Here is a 13,637-nt window from a genome sequence, read left to right as displayed (position 1 = left end):
GGGTGTTGTTGTGTCGTCTTCATCATCATCATTTATCCCCATTACGGTCGAAGGAAGGCAATGGCAAACCACCTAGAACCTTGCCTAGCCGGCGGTGTGGGTCTCCCACATCATCCGCTACGCTCCTCGGAGTATCAGACCTCATCATCATCAATGGAACCACCAATGTCTCACTCACAACTCACCCACCGAGCCAAGGAAAGAATCCATTCCACCACCCATAAAGTGTCGCATTCCCTCGCGGCATCCCTGACAAAATAATGATCTTTTCCCCTCTCTGACGCTCAATATCTCGTGTCACAAAACCCCAACCTGTTACATTTGGAAATGAGATGATTGAGGCCTTTGAAAATCGAACAGTCGATACTGGGACAGACCTGGTTTAATAATGAGGCACACTCCATGGGTCAACAAACAGAACTGCTGCTACTAAGCGACTGAAAATCCACTTTTTCAAGCTGCTGCTGCACGTCATTAACAAAAAGTCATGTTTGGTACGCAAGCAGTGCACAATGCATTATTGGTCTCATTTTTATTGATAGACCTAGCATCACAGACAAATACAGACAGGTACTGAAACTTGATTTTGTACTGGCTTCATGTCGCAGACGAAGGTTCCGAAGCTAGTGGTTTATGCAGTGTGGAGCACGTCCAGACCACACTGCTGATGCTTAAGTTTTATTTAATGAGACGTACAGAGATTAGATCATTACCTTGGATACCTTAACCATTCACTGGACACGGTGTGGCATGGCTCCTTTATAGTCCCGATATAACCCGTTTGGTTATCTCTTATGAGGTTATCTGATGAACAGAGTCTTCAAAAAAGTGCCTTGAACACTACAGGAAGTTGGAACTACAATTTCCAGAGAGATTCGTGTAGTCTGAAAAGATGTTCTTGAGAAAGGCATCAAGGAATTCGGCTAAAGGCTATACACACTCGTCGCTGCAGAAGGAAAACACTTAGAAAACCTTCTGTGTTAAATTTCAGGTTGTCTGCTGTAGCATAAATACGATAGCAAAAATCATATCACCCGACATTACGTCGTAGTAACCAAGAACGTTCTAACAAGTATTTTAAGCCACTCTGTACTTACCGTGCACGCGACCGCAGCGTTGGCAAATTGTCATTCTTTGACTTACATTTTCTATCGATAATATGCGCTGATAGAAATTTACTTCGAACAGGTTGTTTGACAATTCATATTATACGCTTCTAGAGGTTGCAGATGGGAATTAGTGGATCTATTTCTGCATAGGAATTCATGTCCGGAAACATCATCCAATGACGCTAAGAGCGTCAAAGTTATAGGCGCCGGCGCCTGTAAATGTGTGTATAAACAAGGTGATTTCGTGATGATGCTACAAACTTTCTTTGTTGCTAAGGTTGTATGGCAGGCAACTTCCAGAGGTGGTAACACGGACCAAGACAAGAAACAATGTGCAGCAAACATGGGCTCTAAAATGCATACCTTTAGAGCTACGTGCATTTGTTCAGTAGAGAGGAGGTGTTCCAAAGTAGCGAAGATGAACAAGTACTCATAGCTCCTCAGGTATGTATTTTAGAACCCATGCTTACTGGATTTTTTTCCTTGTTTTCGTCCAAGCTATCACGTCCGTACGTTTCCTACTCTACAATCTTAGCAACAACAGTACCATTAAATATATTCCACGGTCAGAGGTGCCAGAATGGTTTTCGCTTATAACGTTCGACTCCTTCGTTTTCGGTACATGGACCCTTACTTCAAATTCGTATATTCGCCATTAACCTAGAAAGTTTGTAAAATCATCAGTAAATCATCCTCCATATACAATGAAGAGCCAAAGAAACTGGCACACCTGCCTAATATCGTGTAGGGTCCTCGCGAGCACGCAGAAGGGCCGCAACACGACGCAGCATGGACTCGACTTATGTCTGAAGTAGTGCTGGAGGGAATTGACACCGTGAATTCTGCAGGGCTATCCATAAATCTGTAAGAGTACGAGGGGCTGAAGATCTCTTCTGAACAGCACGTTCCAAGGCATCCCAGATATGCTCAATAATGTTCATGTCTGGGGAGTTTGGTGGCCAGAGAAAGAGTTTAAACTCTAAAGGGTTTCCCTGGACGTGTGGGGTGTCTTACTGTCCTGCTGGAATTGTCTAAGTCCTTCAGAATGCAAAACGGACATGAATGGATGCAAGTGATCAGGATCCTTACGCAGTAATCAAGGCTACACGTGAGGGCCTTCGGCTACGAAAGCCCATATCGATGATGTTTCGTTGAATGGTTGGCACGCTGACAATTGTTGATGTCCCAGCACTGAAATATGCAGCAATTTGCGGAAGGCTTGCACTTCTGTCTCATTGAAAGATTTCTCTTTAGTCGTCGTTGGTCCCGTTCTTGCAGGATTTTCTGGCGGTCGCGGCAATGTCAAAGATTTGATGTTTTACCAGAGTCCTGATATTCATGGTACACACATGAACTGGTCGTACGGGAAAATCCCCACTTCATCGCTACGTCGGAAATTCTGTCTCCCATCGCTTATACGCCTACAACAACACCACATTCAAACACTTAAATCTTGATAACCTGCCATTGTAGCAGCAGTAATCGATCTAACAACTGCGCCAGACACTTATTGTCTTATATAGGCGTTGCCGACCGCAGCGCCGTATTCTACCTGTTTTCATATCTCCGTATATGAATACGCATACCTATACCAGTTTCCTTGGCGCTTCAGTGTGCATACATTTACAGGCTCCGGCGCCTCTAACTTTGACGCTCTGTAGCGTAGTTCATGAAGTTTCCGGACATGGGTTCCTATGTGTAGCTTGATCTACTAAGTCCCCTCTATAACCTCTAGAAGTGTACAATATGAGTTGTGAAACACCCTGTAGATATTTTTGTACTGCTGGTACGTTAAGAACCACGGTGAAAAAACGAGTACGTGAACTTTTCATAGCCTTTTAATACAAAACTTTGTACTCTACCACGTCCTAAACAGTGACTACTCAAAAATGGTTCAAATGGTTCTAAGCACTATGGGACTTAACAGGTCATCAGTCCCCTAGACTTAGAACTACTTAAACCTAACTAGCCTAAGAACATCACCCACATCCATGCCCGAGGCAGGATTCGAACCTGCGACCGTAGCAGCAGCGCGGTTCCGGACTGAAGCGCCTAGAACCGCTCGGCGTCAACGGCCGGCTTAAACAGTAACTGCTTAAGACACTGAAATTATCTTTAACCTACAAATGTAATCTGGAAGCGAAAATCGAATCTAAGACGGAGACGTTTACTAGCTGAAGTAAACGCGCCTTCGGACGGCTGACTTAGCTGGCAGCTAGCAGGACCCACCTGGCAAAGTGGGCTCTGACGGCAGTTGTCCCGTGAGCAGACGACGTCAACTGGCCGGTGCCCGAAGCAGCGGACTTACCTTTCGACGCAGCTTTACGCACACGCGCCGAGCAGCCGTGGGAAACGACTGATTGTATGCTAACGCATCTTGCACTGTTGACACGTGCCGTTGCCCCCGCTTATTCGGTCGCGCTCCTGAGCATATCCGAGTAAACAACTATTCTGTGTAATATGTGTACGTTCAAGTTCAAATGGCTCTTAGCACTATGGGACTTATCTTCTAAGGTCATCAGTCCCCTAGAACTTAGAACTACTTAAACCTTACTAACCTAAGGACATCACACACATCCATGCCCGACGCAGGATTCGAATCTGCGACCGTAGCGGTCACGCGGTTCTAGACTGAAGCGCCTAGGACCGTACGGCCACACCGGCCGGCCTCCGTTGGTCAGCCCTGTCTTTAAGTGTAGTAAAAGCGCGTGAATCGTTACGTGCGACTTCATGGCACGTTCACGCGTGTAAATATGGAATTTAAAATCTCATTTACTTTACTTCTGTTGTCAGCTTTACATTTGGCCTGTGTATGAATCTTTTTATTGTTAAAGCACTCGGTCGTCAGGCCACGAGCGGTCTACCGGGACCATCCGACCGCCGTGTCATCCTCAGTTGATGATGCGGATAGGAGGGGCGTGGGGTCAGCACACCGCCCTACCGGTCGTTATGATGGTATTCTTGACCGAAACCGTTACTATTCGGTCGAGTAGCTCCTCAAATGGCATCACGAGGATGAGTGCACCTCCAATTTCGTTTCATTTACCGTTGTTTGGTGTAAGGGAGCTTGACACCGTAGTCGCTAGCGCCTGTACATTACTACTCCTAGAGTTTATTCTAAAACAATTTAATCAAAATTCATCAATATCTATATACTGCGAATCACCGTGAAGTTCTTCATAGAGGGTATTGCTTATTGTACCGCATATTTGGGTTTCTATTTGATTTGCATGGAGCGTGGAATAATGATACCTTTTATGCCTCAGTACGAGGTATTAACTTTATTTATATTATCTCAACAGCTAAAATTGCATCAGCATGATGGTGTCAAACGATTATAGTTTTAGCAAAATAGAGTATGGTCGACAGAAGTAAACGGACGGGGCAAGACGGAACCACAGGGTAGAACTGAACTGGGGGCTGTTGTGGCTATAATGTGGTGCACTCTATAACCAATTTCATGAACTATTAGTCTAGCGAAACCTCTTTCATAAACTATTAGTCCAGCGATAAACATGGTGAGAAACCATTGTAGTAGAGTTTAGTTTTGACTGTTGTGGTAGTAACATGTTGGGGTTTCTTTTTCCGCGTGTGTATTACAATATTAGTAACTCTTTATAGACAAGCTCCGCAAAAATGCTTTAACTATTAATTTTCTCTTTCTTAAAACTCAAAACTGCTGATAGGCTTCTTTCTTTTTTTGTCTAAGCGCTTTGTTGGGTTTTGAACTTTACCTAACCTCGCTTCCACTCAGCCCCACGTAGCCTACTATTCCTCTCTCGTTTTCACTTTTTAGTATTCATATTTCTGGAGACATCGTGCCGATACGTGGGGTTGTATCGCGCGTGTCGTCTGCGAGTGTTTGGAAACCGGGCCGTCAAATAATTCGCGCGCCAGCCACCACACATATAAGTGTTTTTGTTTGTGCATCTTCCATGTTAGCAGTTAGTTCGTGCGTATTACGGGACGGTGCTGATGTTTTTGCTCCCTGCATATTGAGTTAGTTTCAACAATACGCTCGGAACGAGAGAACAATACGCGTATTCTTTTCTGCTCCTGTGGCTGTGGTCAGTATAGCTAATGTTAATATTGTTCGAAGGAGTTTTTGTGTGGTGTGGTTCCATCGATGAGGTGCACGCAGGTTCTAACAATCGAACGACAGTCTGCTCAGCTTGTGTCGACGGATTGGTGACTCCAACTTGATATACTTGCGTAGTACCATTGGATTAACGACCGCTTACAGAATTGCAAAATGACTGACGCGAACCCTGCCGTGTGCACCGTGTCACGACTGGCTGTAAGACTACCAGCTTTCTGGCCACACAATCCAGATTTGTGGTTTGCGTAGGTGGAGGCCAGATTTTTCTATCCTGGTATTTTGGCAGATGCTACCAAGTTTGCACTGCTATTAAGCCCATTACATCACCAGTACGCCACGGAACTGCAAGATGTATCGAATTCGCCACGAGAGTCTAGCTCTTACCATCGGCTTACAAGCTGAATTGATCCAGCTAATGTCAGCATCGCAGGAGTAGTGGGACAAAGAGAACATGAGCGCGGTTTGTTAGTGTGGGTTTCGTACTACAGGAACAAGTATGCGTTCAAGGGCAAACCTATTGATCTCTTTTGCTTGACAAGTTATGACCCCCTGGGGATAATCCTTCCTTTTGATTGACAGGTCCTTAGCATATTGTTCCCCCACTCCCTCCCTACCCCTCCTCCTCCCAGCCCCTCAGGAAACCTCCAACCCACCTCTATCCTCTCCCTCACTGATAAAAGCACACTTTCAGGTCGGAGTCATTCGAATAGCCACCTCCCACTGTATCAATTCGATTGACTACTTAATTAAATTGATCGATTAATTAACCCTCCCCCTTTGGTGGACCCCTCCCTGCTTCCTCCCTTCCCCTCCCCTCCCCCCTTCATGGAAATTGACAGCTCTGTGCTGGAGAAGAAGGATCTCATGACAGAAAATTCAATTACATAGCAGAGGGTATATTATTTATCTATAAAAAAAATCCAGTTTGCAGAGGTTGGATCTATCTTGCCCATCATTCTCTGCTGCTTGGGAAGATGCAAGTCTTGTAAAGAAGTAATTGAATAGATCTTTTTTTTTTACTCCAAACATGCATCATGAAACACCCATCACACGTAATTACACTGTTAAAAATCATTCGATCACAAAGCATGTGCCATCCACTAGACCACACAGAACGCCACCCGAGCAGGCCGACAGGATGCGCCACATTGGCGAAAGCCTGAGAAGCAGCCGAGCCACACAGAAGTGTCCACTCGAACCCTGTGACTGACAGACCAGATATTACGCTATCCCCAAACAAAAGCATCCAAGAAATTCCTGTCGAAACATGTGCTCTTTCTCTGTTTCTCCTCGTCTCCTGTCGGGTTGCACACAGTCGCGGTAAGATTGAATGGCAAACAAAGCAAGGTTTACCTGGTAAACGCCTGCAGAATACCGATCCATGCGAGAACTCCTTCATTCCAAGGCAAATGGTTATTGGGAATCGTTCCAGAAATACTGCTGAAGTCAAGAAATAATTAATTTTCAGTCACATTATCGTGATGTGCGGGATATAAGGCGAGCGTAATAGCTCACCAGTCCCAGTCGCATTCAGCTCTGGAAGAAGAAGAATCATGAAGTGTTGCCAGCAGTCGACATCCTCATCTGCCTCTCCATTGTAGAAGAAGCGTAGAAGTAAGCATTCATTACGTGTCATTGTTACTATTACTGCATATAGCAGTTCCCTTTCCTTGTTCAACTCTATTATTTCTTCTTCTTCTTCTTCTTCTTTGTTCAGCGAGCTCTAGGGTGTCTGGACGAGCAGCAGCCACCATCACCTTGTCGGGACTTGCAGCAAACTCTGGCCTGTCAGGATCAGCAGTGGTAGCAGCACCGTGGGATCCTATAGCGCGCATAGCCCACTTGCTGGAGCAGAACAACAAGCTGCTATTGTCTGTCCAGCTAATTGATTTAGATGTCCAGCAAGTCCCTGACCCTCTGAAGAACTGTGCTGGGGACCTTACGCCATATGATGCTGGTCAGTACTGGTGTCCAACGTATGCATGATCCCAGAACATTCCGGTGTTACTGCAAGGACAGGGTGTTGACGTGGTGGGTGAGAAGCTGCCGATTCCCCCCAGTGCTCTGCTGCTTTTCACTTCAACTTGTAATGTAACAGCTAGTGGTCCAAAGTACTTAAATATTGGTATAGATTCATCAGTGGACATTGACTGGCTTGTTGCATCAGAGATTGAAAGTGCATTGAGAAGTGTTAAAATGCTGTTTATGGAGCTGGGATGGGATGAACTGTGTCATGCAGAGCATTACATCAATGGATGACCTCTGAGTATTCCCTATCTCCGGACATTTACCGTGCGGATCTGACACTTTCTCTAATATCATTGTACGACAGTGTGACACTCGTGGTGAGATCTGGAGATTGATACATTTATCTGCAACATGTCCGCAGCTCGTGGTCTAGTGGCTGGCATTGCTGAATCTGGATCATGGGGTCCCGGGTTCGATTCCTGGCTGGGTTGGGGATTTTCTCTGCCTGGGGCAGGGGGGGGGGGGCGCTGGGTGTTTGTGTTATCCTCATCATTTCATCATCACCATCATCTGTGACAGTGAATAGATTGGACTGTGTACAGAACTGTACTGTGAGAAAATTGGGATTTTGTACAGGCACTGACGACCATGCAGTTGAGCACCCCACAAACCATACATCATCATCATCATCTGCAACATTCTACAATTACAAACTTGTTTGGTCTATGGAGGGCGCTATCCCTTGTGGTAGAAAGACTGAAGTGTTGGCTGCCTTGTGTTCAAAGTGTATATAAAGATATCGTGAACTATCTTCATACATATAGTGTGTATGCAGATGGTATAGAACAGTACATCAATGGTGTCCAAAGAAAAAGCTACAGAAACTCCCATCATTTTGAGAGAAATGCATGCTGAATTTACTGCATACAAGAAACAGTTATTCAGGAACTACTGTAAAAAATGAATCAGTTGTTTTTGTCAGTGTTGTTGATATAATGCAGCCTAAGTATAATTGCTGAAATGTAAGTAAAGTAGATAAAATCAGGCTTTCGACAGCCCCTTGTCCTCATCGCTACATTTGGTCCCGAAAAAGGATGGTGCATGGCGGCCTTGTGGTGGCTACAGAGCCCTGAATGCCACACCAATACGGGACAGATACCCAGTGCCGTTGTTACGTGACTATAACAATGCGTTGAGTGGTGTAGTTATTTTTAGCGTCCTGAACTATGCCACTCCTTTTGGCCTTTTGAGAGCAAATTTATGACTTTTGGACTGAGGAACACTGCTCAAACATGGCAATGCTTCATTGATTCTCTGCTAGAGGGCCTAACCTTTTGCTTTCGCTTACCTGGACAATATTTTAGCTTTTTGCCAACGGCAGAGGAAAATCAGCAACACTTAATGGAAGTGCTTAAGTGGTTGGAACACTGTGGCGTCGTCCTGAACGCCGCCAAATGTGTCTTTGGCCAGCTCTATGTGTATTTCCAAGGGCCGTTCCTACCAATTGCCTCCAAAAGGGATGTCTTCAATATGTTACACGACTTGTGCCACCCTGATATTCGGTCGACAATTCACCTAGTGACGAATCGTTACGCCTTGTCGGATATATAGAAAGACTGCCGTGAATGGGCGAGTTGTCTTAAATGCCAAAGTAGCAAGATACACAGCCACATGCATATACCAACAGAAAACTTCCCGATCGCGGCAGCCCGTTTCAGTCACGTCCACATTGATGTCGTTGGTCCATTGCCATCATCCGATGGCCAACGCTACATACTTACAGTGATAGACCGTTACACCCACTGACCGAAAGCCGCACCAGTGGTGAACGTTACAGCAGAAACTCTGGCTTTCGCTTTCATGTCGTGCTGTTTGTCACGCTTTAGCTGTCCATTACATATCATGACAGACTGAGGATGGCAATATGAATCCGACCTGGTCAGAAAACTCGCGAAGTTCTGTGGCACAGCTCACCACAAAACGACGAGCTATCACCCACCCAGTAACGGGACGATCGAGAGATGGCATTGCTCACTTAAGGCAGCACTAATATGCCACGACAATGAGTGTACCAACGCCCTTTCTATGGTACTACTCGGCCACAGAAATACTTTCAAACCAGATCTAGACGCTCCTTCGGCGGAACTTGTGCACTTTTGTAAGTAGGCTGTTTATGTTTTCGTATTGGCAACGTTACGCAGCGCTCTGTATGAAAATCACTGGCTGTGCTGTGTGCAGTCTGTGGCTAGTTTGCATTGTTGTCTGCCATTGTAGTGTTGGGCAGCTGGATGTGAACAGCGCGTAGCGTTGCGCAGTTGGAGGTGAGCTGCCAGCAGTGGTGGATGTGGGGAGAGAAATAGCGGAGTTTTGAAATTTGTAAGATTGGATGTCATGAACTGCTATGTATATTATGATTTTTCAACACTAGTAAGGTAAATACATTGTTTGTTCTCTATCAAAATCTTTCATTTGCTAACTATGCCTATCAGTAGTTAGTGCCATCCGTAGTTTGAATCTTTTATTTAGCTGGCGGTAGTGGCACTCGCTGTATTGCAGTAGTTCGAGTAACGAAGATTTTTGTGAGGTAAGTGATTTGTGAAAGGTATAGGTTAATGTTAGTCAGGGCCATTCTCTTGTAGGGATTATTGAACGTCAGATTGCGTTGCTCTAAAAAAATATTGTGTGTCAGTTTAAGGAAAGTCATGTATAATTGTTCAAAGGGGACGTTTCATATGTCGACCCTTAGCCGAGGATACCTCACTGGAATCTTCTGATATTTTCTTGTAGTTTGTGTAATTAATGTAGATTTTGTTTATTGCTAGCGCGTAGTTGTAGAGAGAATCTCCTTTGTAGTCGCAGTCTTTCATTGTTGTACAGTAAAACAGGTGTGGCACACATGTAAATTTGCACCAAGTATTTCGCAGCTGCGCTTGCAATTAACTAGATATTATTTTCAGCGCTATGTTAATGTGTTCTCTTATTGTTGCTCTTCAAATTGTGTTTTTCTGTGTTGTCGTGTGAAATATTGTGACAATAATGGCGTGTGAGAAACGTAATACTAGGCTCCAAAGTAAGCTGAGAAATGACAGTGAAGACGAAAGCAATGTGTTAACGCCACCATGTAATGAATTAACTAATATTCAAAATAGTAATTTGGTAACTGTGCATAGGGAAATGGAGCGGGCGTCAAATAATGGTGTAGACAGTGAAACAGGTAGTGAACAGGGAAGCATTATCGATCGATCGGTCGGCAACAGCTCGCCTCAGGAATCGGGAATGACAGAACACAATATTGCAAATACTGTAGACTCAGGTTTTGGGTTCTCACCGTTTTCTCAAATGAGTCAAGACACATTTTCCGCTTGTCAAAATGTGAATGTTGCCGGTGTAAATTCACTGCCGAAAAGCACTGAGGAACATGTTTCAGACACCAGTGCATTGTTATTACAATTAATGCAATAAATGCGACAAAAGCTTCAAAAGTTAGACACAATGGAACAAAATCAGAGACAAACACAGCAAAAGCTTCAAAAGTTAGACACAATGGAACAATACCAGAGACAAACACAGCAACAGTTAGACACAATGGAACAAAATCTTCGGAAGCTGGACACCACACTTGAACAAACACGTGAAGATTTAACTACTGAGTTACATAACATTGAATCGAAATGTCAAAAAGTCTGTAATGACGTAAAAACACAAATTTGTGAGCATTTCCAACCTATTTTTTCGCGGCATGAAAATGCGTTACAGAATCACGAAGCAGCCATAAAAGAACTGCAAACTATTGTTCATGAAAATAATGAGACCTTGCAAGCTAAAACTGACTCAGTTGCATCTACTGATTCGGTTACGCAGCTTGAAAAAACTCAGGAAAACTTAAAGGACGCAGTAGATACTCTGAAAATTGGTTCAGAAAAACACATGGAGGAAATTAGTTCATGATCAGAGAAAGTAGTTGAACTTTCGGATCAGCTAAATAATTTATCTACGAAGGTAGATGATAATCTGAATGACACAAAACCGGTAGTCTTTAATGACGCAGAAGAGTTTGAACAAATTAGAAAATTCAAACAAAATCAGACTCAAATTAATACGCAACACCAAAGAGAAATCCGGGAAGTACAAGATCAGCTGACACAGGTAATACAAGAATTACGTATTTCAGAGGACATTCGCGCTCCAATACGGGAAGAGGGGCATAGAAATACGGAACAGCCACAAAATAATAACACAGGGCACTTCGGAAATTATGAAAGAAATTGGCAAGGTACACCGAATTTTGAGATGGAACCGCAGAAACATCGTAACAATGATCGACATGCGACTCGCCGACATGATGATTTTGACTATAAGCTGTTCATTACTACACGTAAATTCAAAACATTTACGAATTCTGGCAACGACATTCATCCACAAGCGTGGCTTCATCAATTCTCTCGTTGTTTTCCTCCCAACTGGTCATTAGAACACAGATTAGAATTTGTGTGGCTACTTAGAGAATGAACCAGCTGTAAGAATGCGATCGATCATTCACGATTGCCACAGTGAAGGAGAGTTTTACCATGCCTTCCTCTCAGCATATTGGTCTCAAGCCACACAAGACCGAGTAAAACATGGCATCATAATGCTGAAAAATTTCGAACAATCTGAATTTTCCAGTCTTGTGAAATATTTTGAAGACATGTTGCACAAGAATCAGTACCTGTCAAACCCATACAGCCCCTCAGAACTCATCCGCATTTGCTTAATCAAATTACCTGAACATTTACGACATACTATTTTGGCAGGACGTTGCAAAGACGACATTGAAGCTTTTCAGGGACTCTTACAAGAATTTGAAATTGACACTGACAATCGCGGAACACGAAAACAGGAACACAACAATTACATGTCACATCCGTCACAATTCCGCGATAAAGAAATAATACACGACAAGGCTATTCTTACAACGTAAATCGTGACCAAAACAGACACCATCCGTATGACAACCATTGGCAGAGTAAAAATAATTACAGAGAAAGATCGCATTTCCATAGTAATGACTATCACAGAGACAGCCATAGAAACAGACAATATGCGAACCAAAATAATTATTATCAAGGGAGACAGAATAGCTTTAGACGCAACGGTCCAGCGCGCAGTTACGATTCAGGGAGAAATTCTCCACCACGTGACCGACAAGAAAGAAACTATGGAATCTACCAACATGACGAGGACAGACGATATGATCGTAACGACAGAGCTGAATTGCATCAGAACTGGCGAGATTCAAACAGAGCAGGGCACTCTCGACAAGGTGAATTTGTAGAAGTTAGGTCTCCTAATCCCAGTAACGACGCGCGCCAACAAAGAAAGAGACAATGACTCGCACCGCAGGCAGCCACGTGCCCCCGCTGGCTCAGGAAAAAATAACATAGACGCTAACCTTGAGAAAAATTTTAGCATTCCTTACCAACGTATACAACATGATAATTGCTTTTAAGTTGAAACTCTGCGCACTAGAGAGTAAAGGTTTACACCACATTTCACATGTAAAACCGTTTATTGAAAGATAATCTGCTTTTTAACTTTGTCTTTGCCATATAACTTTTCACTTTACATTACTAGTATGCTTTGTCAGACTTAGAATCTGTTAACATGCAACAATGTTTGAAGTTAAATATCCAGTCAAGAACCAAGAGAACTTATTTAAACAGAAATTACGAATGCATTGTTATTGTGAACAGACGTCACAGTGTTATTGTGTGTGTACATTCTTGCTTGTTAATTGCACGATTACGTAACGACTATAAGGCTTACATACTTAGAACATATATTGCTAATGAGATTTTACTGCAACATACTTGAAAAGACATTCTTTATTTGAAGTACTTTCTGTGGGATTAAAGATGGCTTAGCATTTGGTTTCTTCGACAGCTACACGATTATATTACGACACTACTGATGTGTGACACAATTTACATTGTTGCTTTTGTGCTGTATCTGTTTTATATCTGCACAGTTTTTCTGAATTATTCTGGAAAGTAAAACATGTTTTAGTAGTAACTTTTGTGGTATAGCTACAATGAGACAGCCTTTTTCGTAGCACAACAATATGTTACATTATAGTACTTTCTTGATCACGGTAATTTACGTAATAACTACGATATCTATACGCAAAGCATTTCACTTTCGTTTATGATGATGTAAGTACATTGACTTCATCAGAACTTTGCTTACAGAGGACGATAACTACGACAGTTCCACAGAATTATCTTACAGCAAGACGCACATTTAGCGCTACAGGACACGCATTTGAGTGATTAATTTTGTATTTAAACCATTTATTTTTCAAGATTTTTCAATTACAAAGAAAGTTTTCCGTGATACATTTCATTCCATTGCTGTAATCTGTAACACCTGAGGGTATAATTACATTAATCCTCAGGGGGGTACACGCTTACTTTGTGTACCAT

The 13,637-nt window shown here is 43.2% G+C and overlaps 1 protein-coding gene across 1 annotated transcript in view; it reads right to left on the bottom strand.

Annotated features, from left to right (window-relative positions):
* LOC126418727 (fatty acyl-CoA reductase wat-like) overlaps window positions 1-3,395 on the bottom strand; it is a 292,976-nt gene extending 289,581 nt beyond the window's left edge. Inside the window, exon 1 of the mRNA XM_050085632.1 lies at window positions 3,339-3,395. The gene's annotated coding sequence lies outside the window, so the exon portion shown is untranslated. The remainder of the gene's footprint in view (window positions 1-3,338) is intronic.
* Window positions 3,396-13,637: the final 10,242 nt, after the last annotated feature.

Source organism: Schistocerca serialis, chromosome 9 (genome assembly GCF_023864345.2).
Source record: "Schistocerca serialis cubense isolate TAMUIC-IGC-003099 chromosome 9, iqSchSeri2.2, whole genome shotgun sequence".
NCBI lineage: Eukaryota > Metazoa > Arthropoda > Insecta > Orthoptera > Acrididae > Schistocerca > Schistocerca serialis.
This window is presented reverse-complemented; position numbering and strand designations above follow the sequence as displayed.